Below are 17,788 nucleotides of genomic sequence, written 5' to 3'. Positions count from 1 at the left end.
TTTTGTATATATCGTCCTGTATCAAAGTAACGCATTCATTAACATTGTCATGGGGTAATATTAAAGCAGTATCATCCGCAAATTGGTATATCTATGAGTTTAGCGCTAGATGGGCTAAATCGTTCACATACAAATTAAAACGTAGCGGGCCTAGTACGGATCCTTGTGGGACTCCATGCTTTATGTGTATTAACTCGCTGTCTATATTTTGAATTCGAACGACCTGATAACGATTTTTGAAGTAGTCTTTAAAAACCTCTATGAAAGGCCCGCGGAATCCTATTTGAGCTAATTTATCAAGGAGTATATCGTGATCTAACGTGTCGAAAGCTTTCTTCAGATCTAAAAAAAGACTAATTACTATCTTATTTTTATCTATTTCACTGTTGACTACGTCTGCAAAGTCCTCTAGTAGTGTGATTGTGCTTTTCTTGCTACGAAACCCATACTGTGAATTAGACAACAGATGAAACTTTTCGCAAAAGGAAACCATGTTCTTGTGCATAAGCTTTTCTAGAACACACGACAATGTCGGCAAGATTGCTATAGGTCTGTAGTTTTCGTACTGTTGCCTTTTGCCGTTTTTGTAAATTGGCCTAATCAAGTTTCCACGAGCAGTTGTAGTTAATGCTGTACTCTTTACTGAAATTATATTGGACAAGCTCAGGACACCAGAATATGCCGTACGATTTATCAGCCTTCCTAGGCAGAAAGATACTCTTGTCGGCCTTGTGTTCGCTACCCTTCATGACTTTGAGGATGTCGATGTGTGTGAATTCGGTCATCCTGCACAGGAGGTAATGGGGCATGTTGTAAGTGCTGCAGCGAATACACTGCTGAACAACTTGTGCCGCACAGAAAACGACAAATTACGCAACGCCAAGAACGACCGAAAATTGCAGACCTTGAAGGCCTGAGATGTTTCTCATTATTTATTTTTTATTCATGAAGCTCTGTTTTGTTGAACATCTACGTATGTTTGTGTTGACAGAACCCTTGTAAAAAGAAACCTAGCAGTGGCGTAGCTAGGACTTATTTGCCTACATTATCAAAATTTAAACCCTGCATTTTGGCCAATTCAAATGTTATTTGAGTGTATTGTGCTACCTGTTTATGATTCGAACTCTTCATGCTACCGCAATCCATTAATTGCATGTTTTCCTTTAGGACTGAGAGTAGGCCTCTCGTTTTTTACTTACTTTTCACCATTATCTCAGTATTTTATGAAGACCAATAAGGCCTGCAAACAAGGCGGGTGGAAATAAAATAACCACAAGAAATGGCACAACAAAGACGGAAGCTTATTCTATTTGAGAATTAGTTGTGCGTGACCCTATAATGATAAAATTTTCACAATAAAATTAACCTCGATATTCGTGTGTCTAGCGAGGACTGTTTTACGCAATGCAAGAGTGAGAATGATAGTTATATATGGAAGATTTAAAATGTTTGTTTCTGAATGCAGTTCTTATCATTTGTGAATAAAGTATATTCTGTGTCTTCAATATGCAGTTTTCCTCTTTCTTTCGTTCCGTCTAAAGTTGAGTGACTAAGCAGCATGCAGTTTGCTTGTCTTAGTCACGACCAAACATCACAAGCACAATAAGGCAGGTCGTGTTGCGATACACGCAAAAAACAAAAATGTTGCCAATCAAGTAATCTAAGGAAGGTATGAAAGAATGCTGCTTTCTATGGTGGTGTTGACTGCGGTGAACCAGCGGCTCCCCCTTATTTTTTGCGTCAGCTATACGTGTCTTGCTTTGGAAACGAAGCATCTGAATTTATAGGTTGCTGTCACTTTAAGGACAGCACTAATTTTCTCATGCCATAGTATCCGCGACGCGCAAAGAGACACACTGCAAGCGCAACGAACCTAGGCGCGGAGACGCCGACGGCGTCGACTGTCCGGCCCATCCGACTAGCGTGACGTCACACCGGCGTGCGGAGGCCTTACATTTTTTTCTAGGTGGCTTTGAGTAACCCCGCCGCGGCGCGACACTCGCGCCATCTCTCGCACCGCGCTTGTACCACTCCGACCGCCGCGGGCGCCAGGCCACGCGAGCCGTGCGGGAAAACAGCATATCAGGGGATGCGTGAGAGTCGCGCATCCCCACAAGACTGCTCTTGCAATTACAGAATAATTTTGTGCGGCGTCTGGTGCAAGCGTTAACTTTTAAAAATGTTCAGGTTTTTGGTTCGGATTATGAACCACAATGCCATCACATTACGCAGGCATTCAATGGAAAGAGGATCTGCGTTATTTAGGTGTGCCTCTCTCACAGTATAAAAATAGCAACGCTCATTGGTCGGGAGAAGTTGGCAAAATTCAACGTAAAGTGAATTCATGGCGAGGGCGGAATTTGTCAATATTCATTCGTGCTGAAGTGTGAAACGTGTTCTTAGCTTCCCGTCTTATGTATGTGCTGCAAGTACTGCACTGTTCACGAATTCGCCTTCAGGCACTGCATCGCGTATTTGCAACATTTATTTGGAGATCGAGTTGTGAATCGATGCGGCCCGACAATCTGTTCCTCCCCCTTGAACGTGGTGGTCTAGGATTAGTCCACCTCTTTGTCAGGCAAATTGTTTCTCACCTGTTTTTCTTTCGAGACAGTGACCATCCGTTTTGGCGTGAAATGTTGCAACTCTGTTTAGTTCATTATGTTCCTAATATAGTAGTGTCATCAAATGTCAAAGATGTCCCACAGGCTTCTTGGGGCTTTCTCAAGGAGGTTGTTGACACATTTATTTTCTTGAAAGTTAGATTCAGCCTGGAGTACGTGTTCACTGCCAGTCGAAAAGCAATTTCTGTGGCACTGGTGGATTCTATTTTCCCAGATGCTTTGTATTGTGCACCTTATTTAAGCCGACCTTATCAATATGTACTTAAGCGCGTCCGAAAAATGTGTGTACCTCCTGGAGCAAAAACATTTTTCTTTAAATTACATTCAGAAACACTCCCTGTTAAAACTTGGTTGAATTCAAGGGGTTGCTTTGTGCCGTGGTCAACAAACTGTCGACTCTGTCCACGTGCCGAAACCATAGATCACTGCTTCATAGACTGCAGGGACGCTGTATTTTTTTGGGACATTCTCCAACGGAAGCTTAAAAAGGACATTGACATGACTCCATATTCAATTAGGTTTCTGCCGTTTAAGGTTACGGGTGGTCCTCGCTATGACATGTTCATAGTACTTGGCTTATATAGCCTGTGAAGAAGTAGACTGTGTGATCGCCATGCCGAAAGCCCACGATCTACAAAATCCTTCTTTCGTGAAAGTGCTGCCTATGTAAGAAGTGTGTACACTGTGCAGGACTCTCCGCCAGACTGGATGCACTTGTTGGATGCAAGTGTGTGTTTGCCTGAGTTTTAAGTGTGTAGTTGTGTCAACATTGTAATACACTTTCAGTTTTGTTTTCCATGTAATAAAGAAAAAAAAACTCATGGCTGAGTGGTAGCGTCTCCGTCTCACACTCCGGAGACCCTGGTTCGATTCCCACCCAGCCCATCTTGCAAGTTATTTTCATTTATGAATTGCCTTCCGGGAATTTTCGTTCACTGCCAACGCCGCCGACGCCGACGACACCAGTTTTTCTCTGACACGAGCTCCTTAGCGCTGTCGCGTGAAAAGCGTGGCGCGAGACAGAGTGTCCCGTGGCGTGAGCAGTGCGCGAGGTTCGGCGTTCGAGGGCAGAGCTTCCTCGATGAGCGGCCGGCCCATAGGAGCTATCGCCGCCCGCGTCACTACGTCTGCGCCCGAAGCAATCTGCGTCTGCGCCCGAATCTCAGCTGTCACCAGCTGAGAGGCTACCTCGCCCAGTTCTTCCGTTGGGCAACTGGTCCACGAGGGCTGGCGGCTCTGAGCCTGGCTGAACGAGCGTTCCGGTGAGCGGCCACAGGGCTACCCCGCCAGCCGTGGACGTGAGCCGGTGGCTGCTGCTGTGGGTCCCCGAGTGCGCAAACTCCGGCGGAGGGAACCGGGCACGCGGAGGCTCCGGTATATCGACTGTGGCGCAGGGCCACCTGAGCTCCGCGAGGCGGTCCGACCCTGCTGGCCAACCCTGCTGGCCGACATCGGTTCCACGACGTCTCCGGCACGGCGACACGTGCTTCCGCCTGAACTGTAGGCAGATTACATTTGACGAATATATATATATATATATATATATATATATATATATATATATATATATATATATATATATATATATATATATATATATATATAGCTGCATGTTGTCTAGAAGGTATTTTGGGGAACTGTCGCGTGTGTATGCCGTTTTCAATCTGTTAAGTGCGTCAATACAAGTCTGATGTGTGTTTGAGCTTCTGCGTGCTGCTTCTACCTCTTCCTGGAGTGATCCTGCACCCAATAACATCACAGTATGTTGTTTGTGAAAGAACGAAGGGGCGAACAGTAATGGTTGGTGTGGAGTGAGGGGGAATAGTAATGGCTTCCGGTATGGCAACGATCTCGGCGTCAGTTGGAGACGGTATTCCGCCATGCCAACGAGTGATGTCACCCTGAGGCGGTTAAAGAAGGGATCGGGGGCCGGAAGGGTGCATGCAGATGGGTGCAGTTCGCGCATACTAGCGCGGCTTTGCTTGCGGTGTTCAGCGCGGTGCATTCTGGAGCAATAGGTGTCGGGCCATGAAATTGGAGCGCTCGGTATTTTAGGCTCACGAGCGAGGGAGTGAGCACGCTCATTTCCCTGTATTCCCTGATGGCCCGGCACCCACTCTAAGAGGACGTAAAGTAAAGGGTGCTGTTGCATGTGAGCGCGAGGGATGCCCTAATACGTAGTGTCGAGTTGGATTGTGGGAAAGGATGTAAGGATGTAAAGGGATGTAAGTTACCGTCACTGTAGGATTAAGTGGGTCTGACGTGCCCCGTTACTTGTATGTAATACTATAGGGGCAATAAAATGTTCATAGCCAGCGAGGGGAAAGGCACCGTGAGTCTCCTGCAACACAAGAATGTCCGGTTCTGTTTTCATGAATAGCATATTGCCACAGGGCAGAAATAGTCAAGCGAAACTGTATTTACGGATATTCACAAATTGCAGCAACGCTGGATGCGCAAGATGGCTACCCGCAACAGCCGCACGCTCGCTTCGCCAAATCGTCGTCTTTGTTCTAGTCACACTATGCCCCACTGCTCCGTAACTATGTTGCAGGAGATGCTGTTTCTTGCGTCTGAAACCACGACAGTTCCATTGCCATATCGTGAGAGATGGGGATGGTGGGGTTAGGATCGGAGGTGTTTGCCTAGAGTTAGTGGCCATGTTGTGATTCAGAAGCGTTATGGGAGATGGGGGCGTTTGTGTGGATGCATAGTGTCCTCTATATGTTGGAGGCAGGTGTAAATTTGCGCAAATTGGTTTGCTAAGTGGTTAGAGCGGTCAGAATGGCGCGTTGTGTCTGCTCAGTAATTATAGTTGCGATAGTTGATTCGATCGCTTGTTGGACGATGCGACGAATACGTGCATCTAATTCCTCTGACAGAAGGTCTGCGCGCAATGGCGAGGGCTGCGGAGTGGGGGCAGTTTCTGGGAGAGCTGTGCCACTTACCTGTAAGGGCGTAGTCTGCGTCTGTCGCTGGTTAGATAGCGCAGGCCAGTTACGGTCGTCAGCAACAAACTTAGGTTTAGGTAGTTGTTGCCAGGAAGGACGGCGCGGATCCTGTTGACCGCATTGCGATTTAGCTGTATGACTGTCGTATGTCAGTGATCTCGGGGGCGTGTGGATGTTACGAAAGATGGGGTTGGGAGACGCAGGGCAGCACAGCAAACAGATTTTAATTACACTCAAAACTCAAAAACTCAAAACTCAATTGACTAAAAAGAAAACTCAATGAAAGAATGGTAACACTTATGTAACCCAAACATGTTCTTATCCCTGTCTACGATAGTCCTAGGCTTTTTCTATGCGAAAGTCAGGCAACCCTAGCCTATGGCTGCACTGCTATTGGAAAGGAGCATTCTTACAGATTTTTGTCGTCGCACGTTTCTTCCGAGTTCGATGAGTGTCGGATCTTCATCATAGTCGGTGTTCTCGCCGACTCCGCAAGCGTTGCTGTCTTAGTGTTCGCCAATCAACTCGTCCGTCTCTGATGCCGGCGTCCCGAACTCCGTCGATGACGTGGTACTACGGCCTCACTGGGTAGGCCTAACTCCGGGTTCCGCCGCTACTTCGAGTGCCGACGAGACGCCCCGGGGATTATCCTACGTGCTGGTCTGCCTCTGCAGGGGGATCCTTCCTGGAGTGCCGGGCACTGCCGTGAGAGGCTGCAGCAGGTCCAAGGAGCCTCGCGCGAACGTCGTCGAGGTCGACGGCCACACTCTGGCCCGCCAGTGTCACGGACTTGACCGAACCTCCATGGCTCCCGTTGCCAGTGTGATGCTGACGCTACAACCTTCTTGGCCCAGAGCCACGTCGATAATGCCAGCTCAGCGCCGCTTCTCTCTCGATCACAGCTCGGGTCACGTGCCTCGAGGGCTCGTGCCGTTCGTACCGACACGTGCACATCGTCCTCTTCCTTTCTTTCTGCGCCGCATGCCTCTTACATATGACATGGGTCCCCTTTTCAGTTTCCCCCCAAAAAAAAACTGCCTTCTGTCGGACTTCTTGGTGGCGAATTTGACTTGAGTGCTTTTTCTCGCGTCGTCGTGGCTCACAACACATCACCACACTGTCATGCACATTTAACCACATGCACTGTTCACAACGTTAGCTAGTTCATTGTTCCCACCACTTTACATGTGTACACTTGCTCCGTCCGCGTTATACTCTTGATATTTCATCACTCCATCGCCCTACTCATGAAATCCGCCACCAGATTCTGTCGTCCTTTGATGTACTCTACATGGAAACAGTATTCTTGTAAGGTGAGGCTCCATCTCAGTATTCTGCCATTAGTTAGCTTAGCTTTGCTCAAGAACTTTAGGGGACTGGTGGTCCGTTTGCATCCTAAATTGTTTGCCAAATAAATAGATGTGGAATTTCTTTAATGCCCATACAAGGGCGAAACATTCCTTCTCTACGGTTGAGTAATTCCGTTCTGCATTGTTAAGTCGCCTGCTAGCAAAAAAATACCGGATAGGGTCTCTCGTCTTTCTCTTGCAGGAGTACTGCTCCTAATGCGTTATCGGAGGCATCAGTGCGTAGCACAAACTCCTTCCGCATGTCTGGTGCTAACAGCACCGGCGGATGTGCTAAGCTTTTCTAGGGCCTTAAGGCGTGCATCCCACGTATCAGTGGCAACCAGTATGTCGTCAATATAGTTTTCAACGTGTGGAACATCGTGTAGGACCCGTCTCATCAATCTTGTGAACACTGATGCCGCTGTCTTTTGACCGAATGGCATATACTTAAATTGAAACAGTCCTTTTGAGCACGAGAAAGCTGTCTTTTCTTTGGACGCTTCTTTCATAGGAACCTGCCAGTATACTTTCGAGAAATCCAGTTTTGAGAAATATCTCGTATTTGCCGCTCTTGCTACTACCACGCCATCCTGGGGATTGGTTCTGCGTCTGTTTTCGATACGTTGTTCAGACGTCGGAAGTCAACGCATACTCTTAGAACCGTCGGCTTTCTTAACCACCACTAACGGCGGGTTATAAGGAGAATTAGCCCTTCCTATGATTCCTTGCCTCAACATCTCGTCTATTTCACTTTCAGTCACTTCTTGCATTGCAAGGGGTATTGGATATTGCTTTACATTCGCTGGTTCCTCTGTTGAACACTGTTGCTCGCACTGCACTACTTCTGTCTGCCCAGGGAGATCTGCTGAGAACACTTGCTCGAACTTGTGAATCAACCCTCTCAACTTCTCTACTTGTGTTACCGTTAGGGATTGGTTAAACCTAACACTCTCTATCCCCATGGTCTTCTTATCGATATAAGTATGCACCTCCCCGTGGTCCTTCTCTTCGGCAATCACCATGCAAACTCTAGTCCTCTCCTCGTTCTTCCCCTTTTCTATCTCCTTTCCTACACGTCCCTTAGCCGCCGTCTTTTGGCATACATCACATGATTTCCCATACTGTTTCACATCACTCTGCACCCAGATCCAACAGAACTCTGCTGTGATCGCAAGGGAAGTCGAATATCAATAACAGAGTGATCCGGAGTTGTGCCGAGCTCGCGACGGTCAGAACGTTCGTTTGCTCGTGACGTCGCGTTGATTAGTCGAGCGGAGGAACAATATGGTAGTTGAGGGCTTGTTCGTTTTCTATGTGTATAGCTAGTTTTTGGAGTGTCTCGTGTGTGTATAGTGTTTATAGTGTGTCAGGGTAGTTTGCTGTTTGTTTTTCTTTCGTTATTTTTTTTATTCGAGATAAATGTTCTTTAACATATTTGAATTGTGTCTCTGTTCATTTCTCGAGCGCTGAAATTCATGACACTGACTTTGTCTGAAGTCCACTTTCTGCTTGTGCGTGGGCTTCGGTTTCTGTTTGGGCCGATTTTTACAGGGCTTGCGCGTGTGACGTCGGCTGCGGTTGCAACTGCGGCTACGGCTACGGGCTACGGCTGCAGTCGGCGTCGTGGGCCGAATACCGGTTGCTCGTTGGCACACAGGAGTCCTCTCGAGTAGGCGGTCGTGAGCGAGGTGGGCTGCTTGGTGATTCGGATTGATGCGTGTCGGTGGTTTGCATCGGCGAACTGCCTCCTCTGCAGCGCGACGGTGTGGGTAGTTTGTGTCTGTAGCCGGGTGGTCACCCCCCAGTTTCAGCAGCGCATATCGCACTCGTGAGGAGTTGCTGATGTATCAGTTTCCGGTGGGAAATGTTGCCTACAAGATGTGCAGCACGAATATGTCGAGGCGTTGGGGCAGACATCCGATCTGTGTTTTAGGCTGTAACAGTGCCAGCACTGAAGGCATTTCGGCTTGGGTTGGTAGAGTCGGTATATTGCTGAAAACAGGATGGCGCTCTTTGGTATTTCATGGCCCTCCACCGTGATGATCAGAGACGCCATCTAGCCAAGTCGTCGAAAAGACAGGATTTTTTCGGCCCTGAATAAGGAATTCTTCCCGTATGGCATCTTCGGATAAGGAGAGTGGCACGCCGTGCGAGACGGCGGGGGCGTTTTGTGGGTCGCTGGTGCAGTACGCACTCGCAGGGTGCAATTTTCCGCAGACATCTACGGAATGTAAGGTGAGCAATTTGGTGTTGGCCGATGCACGGTATGTGTCGACGACGATGAGTTTTGGGCGGTTCGAATTTTCACGACTGTGTCCTGTCTCTCGAATTTGGCAAGGTGACCGCCTGACGAATTTGTAGGCTCAACTCGATTGGTGTTACCGAGGTGAGGTTGAATCCATCGGTCAACTTCAAGAATATGGTGTTGGCCGCGTCCTGCCGTGGTGCTGAAGGGGTCATGCACGTAAACGCTCCCTGCGAAGCGTCACCAAAGGCCATGCCCTGCGGGTTCAGCGTGGTGAATTGAGCGGGCTGCGATGCAGTCGTAGGTATTGAGGGCGGCGGATCCATGCCGAGCGTGGCGGCGCCGGCGGCGAAGCGCCTGCAGTGCGGCGCGGGGTCGGGGGGGCCCTGTGCTGGGGACAGCCGAGGCCGCCGATGTTTAGGCGAGGCGCAGTGCGGCGGGCCAAAGTTCGTCCGGCGATGACAGGGAGCTCTCAGACTTCGGCGGAGCTCTCGCTGCGCACGTCCGCTGGCGGCGAGCACTGAGCGCCAACCCCTTTCCAAGGCAATGACGAGGTTGCATTCTAGGGAGAAAAAAGCATGAAACAGAACCATATGGAAAATTATCTGGTGCTGACAAATTTCAACTGGAAAAAAAGCCGAAGAGAAAATTCCTAAGCGCTGTGCGACGCCTGTTTCTCGAACCTCGACCGGCGTTACTATTGGGTAGCGTGGCGTTGTCGGCGGGCTGCAGGCGTCTGGTAGAGCAGGGCGACCAGGCAAGGGCGAGACGATTTCTAGTGCGAAACTTGCACTGTTTATTCAATGGTTGGTGCAGGATAAGAAGAAGAGAATGAATGAATTGAAAAAGTACATTTCGGGGCCCCTTAAATAGGCCCACTGAAATCACAGGCGGGATCTTGCTCGCGTCAGAGTCGCGTGACATCCATTGAGTCTGGTCGGGAATGGGCGGCTGATCCTTTCTCACCAGGTGACGTTGCACGAGCTTGCCTCCACTGGCGGCAACCCGCGGGTCCTGTTTGGTTCGCGGAAAGTCTCCCCTATAGAGTTGAACAATTCGCGGAAAGGGTGCTCCCCCGGAGTCGCACGGTTTGTGAAAAGTGTTCTCACCTAGAGTCGCACACACAAAGGGGCCTGTAATCAGTGCGGGGCGCCTGCCAGACCGGCAACCACTCGAGACAACCATAGCAAATTATGAAACCATCCTTCGCTTCGATTAGGCATGGTCTTTGAGCATCCTTTTTGCCTGGGGTGTTACACGCCAACCGTAACAGCGCACAGCCACGGGGCTAGACGAGGTTCCCGTAACGAAGATTAATGAACTAGGACCAAAAAGTGAGGAAGCTCTGCTGAAAGCACTAGAAAAAACTCTAAATGATGGACGAATATAAGACAGTTGGCGGCAAAGTAGAATGAATTTAATTTATAAAGGTAAGGGGGGGGGGAAAGGATGCACTTATATATACCTTTGACTATTACATCGAAAATATACAGGTTAGCAATGCAGGGAATTAAAGATCCAAACATGGGCAGAGAATAATGGCATTCTAGGAGAAATTCAGAATGGCTTCAGAATAGGTAGGAGTCTGGATGATAACTTATTTGGTCCTTACTCAGTGTATTGAAATATCCAGAGTAGAAAGCAGACCATTATGTGTGCCTTTTTTAGACATTACAGGAGCCTATGACAACGTAGACCGCAAAATTTTGTGGGATATTCTGGAAGGGAACGGCTTAAATGACGATTGTCTACAGCTTTTGAGAGAGGTTTACCTGGAAAATACCGTTTGCGTTGAATGGGAAGGGATGAGGAGCGAGGAGAAAGCTGATATCAACAAGGGACTGAGGCAGAGGTGCACTTTATTCCCGCTGCTGTTTATTATGTACATGGTGAGGATGGCGAGGGCACTGGAAGTAAGCAATATCGGGTTTAATCTCTCATACAGAGAGGCGGTTACAGTAGTAGAGCAGCAGCTTCCAGGTTTATTTTATGCGGACGACATTGCGTTGCTAGCTAACAAGCAAAGTGATTTGCAACGTCTGGTTAATATCTGTGGACAGGAAAGGGAGAACTTAGGTCTGAAATTTAGTGTAAGAAAATCTGGTGTTATGGTACTCAATGAAAACAGTGAACAGACAGTGGCTATACAGGGCCAGGAAATACCTCGGGTAAAAGAATATAAATACCTTGGTATATGGATAAACGAAGGCAATAGATATATGACAAAACAGGAAAAAAACAATAACAGTGAAGGGGAAAAGAAATGCGGCCATAATGAAGCACAGAGCGCTATGGGGATACAATAGGTACGAGGTGCTCCGGGGTATGTGGAAAGGTGTAACGGTTTCAGGACTTACTTTTGGAAATGCAGCTGTTTGCTTTAAATCAGGGGTACAATCAGGACTCGATGGCAACCAAAGGTCAGTGGGACGCCTCGCACTGGGCGCTCACGGGAAGACTACGAATGGAGCTGTCCAGGGTGATATGGGCTGGGCAAGCTTTGAAGCGAGAGAAGCTCACAGTAGAATTGATGATGAAGAGCGACTGAGGAATGTGGAAGAAAATTAATGGGCGGGGGACTTTTCATGTATTTGTAGAGGAAAAACATTGATTCACAGTGGAGGAAAAGAACTAGGAAGCTTGCCAGCAAGTATGCGACCTGTAGGGTGAGCAACATGGCAACGAAGAACGTCAAGCGGAAAGTCAGAAAGGCTAAGATAATCTCATGGGGGGTGTCAATGGAAAAGAAACCTGCTATGAGTAACTAGTTAATAGGAAAAAACGAAATCAGGCAAGTAACAATTTATGATAACTCAAAGGGAAGCTGATTACTTTTCGAAGCGAGATCAGGACGCCTTAGAACACGCACTTACAAAGCGAGATATAAGAAGGAAGAAGAAGCATGTGCTTGTTGCGGTAAAGTTGGGGAAACGATGGAGCATGTTTTATTAGAATGTGAAGATATCTGCCCAGCGGTCCATTTAGGCATCTCTGACCTCCTTGAAGTCCTTGGGTTCAGCGAGAGCAGGGGGTAAGTAAACATGTCCGCAGTAGAGATTAGTAATCGGCGGTTGAAATATCGGTGGAAGAAAAGTAGGGAAACGACAAACGGAGGCGTGCAAAACCAAAGTTCACAATAGGGGTTCAGAAAGTTTGGTTATGGGAATTCATCGTGTTTTTTTTCTTCCCTTTTTTTTCTTTTTTAACATAGGTAGGGCATTAGGCAATATAACAAAAAAGGATTTGGTGGCGCAACCCACCGCACCCTTCCAAAGGGGACGCCCATAACATTCATCCATCTTCCAAACGGCTCCAAACGTGTTTCATTGCTACCGTTACATGGCCTCGAAGCTGTCTCCTTAGGGGCAAACAATGAAACCCTCCTTACCTCAGTAAGGAAGCCTTCATTGCGGTGAGGCCACCTTATGTCACTTTGAAAGCTTCCTTACTGAGGCACCCTCAGCGAAGGCTTCCTTGGTGCTTCCTCAGCGTAAGGTGGCTGCGAAGCTACCTTCATGCGTCCTTACGCAGCTCCTGGCCCTGAAAGAGCCACGTGATGTTTGCTTGCGCATGCGCACTGTCGCCCGCATGTGGAGAAGCGCAAGCACGGTACGTCTTGCCAGGCATGTTCGTTTCAGTCGCACCTTCGGCATGAGTAGCATTCGTAGGCGTTGCTAGAGCGTTGCTAGGTGTTGCACGACGCCGGCGGTGCTAGCGTTGCTGGAGCCTATCAAGTTCTGCGCTATAATGTGGTACTTTTTTACGTGTATTAAACAAAAGTAGAAGAAAGCGTGCACGCGTCTCTGTATCAGCACTTCAATTTAAATATACGACGATACAACATCTTTTTATTGAATGATGGTGTTCGCGTAAAGCTCTTAAGAGATCATCTCGAACCCAGGCATGCGGCAACCATTCCTTACGTAAGGACGGGCGAAGTGAGCTTTCAGAGTACGCTTGCTTCCTCCATCGGTCCTTTGCTGTAAGGAGGCCTCACGTAAGGTTGGGAAGCGGTCGAAGGAAAGGAACATTTCATTGTTTGGGCCTTAGTGTCTTTGCAGACTGTCTCCGATGCTGGCCAGAATTGGAACACACCCTAAACGTGGGCCTACACACTAAACAGAAATAATTCCAGATGAGAGTAAATACATCGTCGCCTAGCGCATTCCCGAATGAGAGTTTAATACACTCCATTCATATGGAGTTTTAGTTAATGCATCTCTCACAAGAATTTTTATGGTGTTCAAATAGGAGTAAATATTACTTCATTTCTTGCAGAAGTTTCTTTAGGTGTTATAATTGGAGTGACTATTACCTTATTTCTGGAATGAGCTTTTACGTATCCTAATTGGAGCAAATATTACTTCATTTCTGGAAAGGGTTCCTGAGGTTCACAAGTGGAGTAAATTTGCTCCTCCATTTCTGAAGAGATTTTCTCGAGATCTTCCTGCATTATTTATACTATTATTCCTGCGATGAAATGAAGGCACAGCGTTCGTGCCGTGGCTTGAGGATACTTATTATTTACCGATGAAATACTGCAAGTGCAATGTTCTGTGCCGGCAACAACCGTTACCGTAATTTATTTTGTTTCCCTTCTTTCTAGGTATAGTTGCTTAGATCTTCAATTTATTTATTTATTATTTATTTCATACTTCAGACCTAGATCAGATCCAAGCAGGGTGGTTATACACAACAATAATACAATGCATTATTCAATCAAGTATGGAACCCGCAACCTTCGCATTTCGCGAAGGTTGTGGGTTCGGTTCCCACCTGCGGCAAGTTGTTTTTTCATCCACTTTAATTTCCATTAATTTATCGTTTCTTTTTTTCATTTATTAAGCACAAGTAATCTCCCCTATGTTGTCCTTGGTGTCAGTGTTTGTTGGCTTCTTATGATATGACTAATAAAAATCAGGCCTTTCGGTTAACCTCCTTTCTTCTCCTTTATTACATAACGAGGGTCGCGAATTCGGCAACATTGATGCCTTCAGGTAGCATATGTGGGTTTATTGACCAGTTGACTTCACCCAAAAACGTCACGTTCTCGTGACGCCTGCGGCAAAGAGGACGTTCCACGTCCGCCGCCAAGGTCTGTGAGTGGTGGCGCTGGCTAACACTCCCAGGGTTCTACTAGGACACATAAATACCCAATAAAAGTGCATGGGGAAATAGTGCCGCGGTAGCTCAATTGGTAGAGCATCGCACGCGAAATGCGAAGGTGGTGGGTTCGGTTCCCACCTGCGGCAAGCTGTTTTTTTCATCCACTTTAATTTCCATTAATTTATCGTTTCTTTATTTCATTTATTAAGCACTAGTAATCTCCCCTATGTTGTCCTTGGTGTCAGTGTTTGTTGGCTTCTTATGATATCACTAATAAAAATAACGAACTGCCATTTAAATCTAGGCTAGAAAATATGCACGACACAAACAAACGAAGGCTCATAGTACTGCAACAGGCAGAAGTTCGTCGAAGAAATCACATGAGAAAACTGCAATAAAATACCCACAGTGCAATTTAACACAATTAAATGTGCAGAGTATAAGGTACGGAAAATTACTTTTGAAGAAAGATTTGACCTTTTCGTTTTTTTTTGCCATTTATTCTTTTCTAATATTTAGATGAGCATTCCTTTGTTTGCGCAAGTTGCTCAACATTATGTTTGCTGCACAGTTTGCAACCAGTGCAACAAGGAGCTCGTAGGCGTGCCCATTTTCACATGCATCTATGTCCTGAAACCTCGGCAGAGAGTCTAAAGTCAGTTGCCGAACGACACTCCTTTGGTTGGGCCCATGGAGAAACTGTGTGTAGGCACTTTGTGTCACAAGCTTTGTAACTACAATCTCCGTGTACATGACTACTGTAATCACAAGGGCAGAGGGAAATTTGAGGCCACCTCGGTCCAGTTGCGCGAATAAGAAATGGGTGTCTTCATCCATTTCAGTCTCATTTCCAGTAACAACCAAGTGCCCTCGGCAACTTTCACACTTTAGAACTTTCATTGTAGCATGCGCACAATACTCACCAACATAACCAATAACTGGTATTCGTGCTCTGAGCGCGTCAAGATCATCGTTGCTAACATGAACACTAAATGAGGTACCTACATCTCTGACACTGTTTGTTTCTTCGATGCCTCTGAGGTCATCGGTGCTTATTCTTGGGAGAATATATTGAAGGCGAAGCCTGCCCTCTGGTTCACAGAGTTGTCGAACAGATACGTCGAACAGATATGCCCACCAGCCATCTGCCGGTACTGTCCAAAACGACTCTCGAGAGCATTCGTTTGGACTTTCCCTAGTAGGACGTACTTGAAGTGAAGCTCACTTATACAGTACTTTACCAATTCCAACAAGGATTGAGCAGAGAGCCTTAAGGCACTCAATGTCTCCTTGGTAAGGACTTCAGTGTCATGCCCATAAAATTCCCAGACGTCGAGCCATGTAATGAAATCATTTAGAAAAGCTACTTTTGGGTCATCTGTATGGTGCGAAGAATGATTTTGATGAAATCTGCTGTTGCTGGCGCATGCTGAAAATTGGCTTCACCACTGCGAGCTGCCAGGGCTGCGGCTACGTGCGGATTAAAAACCTGCAGTACCAGCTTAACATTCTGCCGTTCCAAGTTGCTTGGATTAAGTACCTTTGACGTGGAGCCAAATACCCAGACTTTAGCAGCAGAGACGACCCCTCTTTATGTAAATCTCTCAGATGCCTAAATGAGGCAGTCATCTTGAATTCAGGACGAACATCATTGTTTAAAAGCTTGAAGCGTGGGTAGAAAAAGCAAGTGCCTGCATTTTTCTGGTTCAGCCAATTATTTTTTATGCACTTAAAGAGATGCACAGCATCTACCACGTAAAATAGCGGTCGATCTGGGTCTGCCGGAGGTGGGTAAACATGACGAAGCATCGGCTTTGGCAGAAACACCTTCATTGTCTTCCTGTTTAGTGAGTTATTGTCACAGACAACAACTATGACCCTGTGCCCAATCTCTTCTAAGCGTAAGATTACCTTCTTCAGTATGGCATGAAGTTGGTCGCCCTGTATGGTTTTTACCGGAAGAATGTGTGCTACCTCCTTGAATGAGCCCAGCAGACTTTGAACCATAAATATGTGTGCTGATGTGGCTGCCTCGTTGGAATTCACTGCAGCACCACATATGTTCCCATCCTTGCAATCAAAACAAGGCTTGATACGAATTGCGTCAAGCATCAGCGTCACGGTGTGTTCATGTGGCTGCAGATGTTTATATCTCTGGGAAGCATACTGAAGGAAAGTTGCATCGCAAGAATAAATTTATTGGCACATTCAAAGAGATGAGCACACTTTCCTGATAGTGCTCGGATCAGGCAAGGTTAGTGTACTTGTTCCTCTCAAAAACTTATAGACATGCGGCGATATTGTGTGGAGAATGCGTGCAAACACCATTACATGTGTGCTGTACTGAATACGCTCTGCAAAAAGCAGTAGTAGCTGTTCCTTTATAAACTTTACAGCACCTTTCTTGTGTTCATTAGTGCTTCCTTCCAATATGTCTAGAAGGGAATTGATTGTAAGGGGCAGGTGGCAAGAACTACAGCGCGTCTCAGAGAGCATGCACAGGTTGTCCAAAATTTCCAACAAGGAGCTTACTTTGCGAACTGAGTCCGGTACAACAGCGTTACCAAGGTTCTTGATCGCGGAGCCTTCATAGCGGGCAGACACTTGAAGTTTTTCGAACACCGTCAATGACGCCTTCAACCAAGTTTCCCGATCGTCGGTGATGTTAAAAAAATATCGTGCACTTTTCTTTATGGATCACAGTCCACTTCACCGACACTGATGCAACTTGCAAGCGCTCTTTGATTTCTTCGAGGGACGAAAAATTTTCTCTAGAGAGCTCTCCTGCTCCGCTTCATGTGAAGCCAGTGACTCTTCTACAGTACTGGCTAGTTGGGAAGCTTCTAGTCGGCTCCTCTTGGCATCAGGTACTTCTCTCGTGCTGTTGTCTGGTGCTGAAAGGTAAGAAGGACAGCCGGAAAAAACTGTAGGCATAGACCCGTGGCGCAACCCCGGTACTGGCAATGCAACTGTAAGAACGTTTCCTGTTCTTGGATCCGTGTATGAAGTCGTGCTCTCGATGCATGAAGCGTGGAAATGATCCGCGCAAACCTGCAGCAGCGTGCAAACGTCTCGTAAATGCCTCAGAAGCCCCTTATTAAAATAACCTAATGCTCTCCCTTTAGTGTAAGCGTGTTTACAGTCCGTTTGGGCACAATAAGTCTATCTGGGCTTCGGAAGTATTACACTAAAAGTGCTTAACAAGTACGAGCAACTAGGAGAACACAACAGGACCATCAAGAATTCTTACCTTAGTGTACGAAGTGGGCGCGAAATGCTTCCTAGGAATGGCGCATAGCCACTTCTTCAAGGTGTCGTCGTCTTTAGGAAAAGAAAACACTTGTATCATCTTCCCCGCATCGTAGTTGCCGGTGCACCCCGGCACACAACACTTGTTTGGCATTTTAGCACCCACTGCACATCGCGCATGGAAACAAAATTGCTGCAAAACAAAAGGAAACGATAAACGTGGCCACACCGCTCCAACCAACCGGTCCGCTCCCCGCCAGGAGC

General features: G+C 47.0%; 1 pseudogene; it reads left to right on the top strand.

Annotated features, from left to right (window-relative positions):
* Positions 1-2,390: 2,390 nt before the first annotated feature.
* LOC142591503 (uncharacterized) lies at positions 2,391-3,374 on the top strand (annotated as a pseudogene).
* Positions 3,375-17,788: the final 14,414 nt, after the last annotated feature.

Source organism: Dermacentor variabilis, chromosome 1 (assembly GCF_050947875.1).
Source record: "Dermacentor variabilis isolate Ectoservices chromosome 1, ASM5094787v1, whole genome shotgun sequence".
Lineage (NCBI taxonomy): Eukaryota > Metazoa > Arthropoda > Arachnida > Ixodida > Ixodidae > Dermacentor > Dermacentor variabilis.
The sequence above is the reverse complement of the archived record's forward strand: the minus strand, read 5'-3'. Positions and strand labels throughout refer to the sequence as shown.